Source organism: Mus pahari, chromosome 2 (genome assembly GCF_900095145.1).
Source record: "Mus pahari chromosome 2, PAHARI_EIJ_v1.1, whole genome shotgun sequence".
NCBI lineage: Eukaryota > Metazoa > Chordata > Mammalia > Rodentia > Muridae > Mus > Mus pahari.
This window is the reverse complement of record NC_034591.1, coordinates 80,826,425-80,828,321: the sequence shown is the minus strand read 5'-3', so window position 1 is coordinate 80,828,321 and position 1,897 is coordinate 80,826,425.

Below are 1,897 nucleotides of genomic sequence, written 5' to 3'. Positions count from 1 at the left end.
CTTTCTCCTTTAAACAGTGTTTATTTTAGCGTAATAAGTTTTGTACCTTTCAATGATTCCTGTCATCAATTACCAATGTTCTCTTTTGCCTTCCTGAACTCTTTGTAATATTATTAGTAAAAGAAAGCAGGTCAAATTGTAAAAGAATATTCTTATGTGTATGTGAGAGAGAGAGAGCATGAGAGCATTTTTATTGTCCCTTAACCGAAATAGAGTTTGTTGAAAAACTACTCTTTAGAAATTATCTTTAATAATTTTTTTCATATTTTCTCATATGCCTTAGGCAGCACAATAGCTGGGTAGCTGCCTACCCTCCATGCTATTAGAATCTACTTTCAATAACCCCAAGTTATAACTTACTATTTACTATGCTCCTTCTGGGCTGATCTTAAACCTATTGGTCAACTCTCTGGTGTGGGAAGCCACATTCACCATTATAAGATGGCACCTGAGCCCGAAGGGCGTCGGCCAACTAACTTACAGCTAACTGACAACTGTTGTGTACATGCTCAAACAGCACAGATGATGAGTCACAGCTCATGCCCAGAGCATGCAAATGAGGGTATATAGTGAGCACCAATCATAGAGTGACACATTCCTCTTAGGCCTATTTAAGCAGCACCAATTTTCAGGCTCGAGGCCTTTTCACTTCAGCAATAAAACCTGTTTAAAAACGTCTGCAGAAGGATCCTGTTGTGGCGCGTCTTTCCTGCTGGCAAGTTAGGCGATCGCAATTCTCTTGGTCCTTAAACCATGGCAGTTCTCCATTTCCCATATTCTTCCATAATGGCTCTTCTCCTTCTTCCTCCTCCTCCTTCTTTCTCTCCAAGCCTTCCAAATTTCAACCCCATCGATGTCTCTTCTGTCCAGCTATTGACTGTGTGCATTTTATTCACCAATCTGAATTAACTTTAAGACAGGGTCTCAGGGGCTACATGCAGATTCCAGGTCTTGGAGATTTGCACTTAGCATTACAATAGACAGTAAAAGACTAAACTTCAACAATTTTTTATTTCTAACTTTTTTGTATGAATCTTCCTTTCTTTTTTTAATTTTTTAAAATGAGATATTCCCTTTATTTATATTTCAAATGTTATCCCCACTCCTAGTTTCCCCTCCAAAAATCCCCTATCCCCTTACCACTACCCATGCTCCCAAACCCATCCACTCCCACATTCTGGCACTGGCATTGCCCTATACTCGGACATAGAGCCTTCACAGGACCTCTAATCCCATTGATGACTGACTAGGCCATCCTCTGCTACATATACAGCTAGAGCCATGAGTCCCACTATGTGTTTTCTTTGATTGGGAGTTAAGTCCCAGGAGCTCTGTGGTTACTAGTTCATACTGATTTTTCTCCTATGGGGCTACAAACCCCTTCAGCTAGGGTACTTTCTCTAGCTCCTTCATTGTGTACCCTGTGCTCTGTCTAATGGATGGCTGTGAGCTTCTACTTCTGTATTTGTAAGACACTGGGAAAACCTCTCAGGAGACAGCTTTATCAGGCTCCTGTCAGCAAACTATTGTTGGCATCCACAACAGTGACTAGGTTTGGTGGTTGTATATGGGATGGATCCCCAGGTGGGGCAGTCTCTGGATGGTCATTCCTTCAGTCTCAACTCTAAACTTGGTCTCTGTAACTCCTTTCATGGGTATTATGTTCCTCCTTTTAAGAAGGATCGAAGTATCCACACTTTGGTCTTCCTACTTGAGTTTCATGTGTTTTGTGATTTGTATCTTGGGTATTCTAAGTTTCTGGGCTAATATCCACTTATCAGTGAGTGCATATCAAGTGAGTTCTTTTGTGATTGGGTAACCTCACTCAGGATGATATCCTCCAGATCCACCCATTTGCCTAAGAATTTCATCAATTCATTGTTTTTAATATCTGATT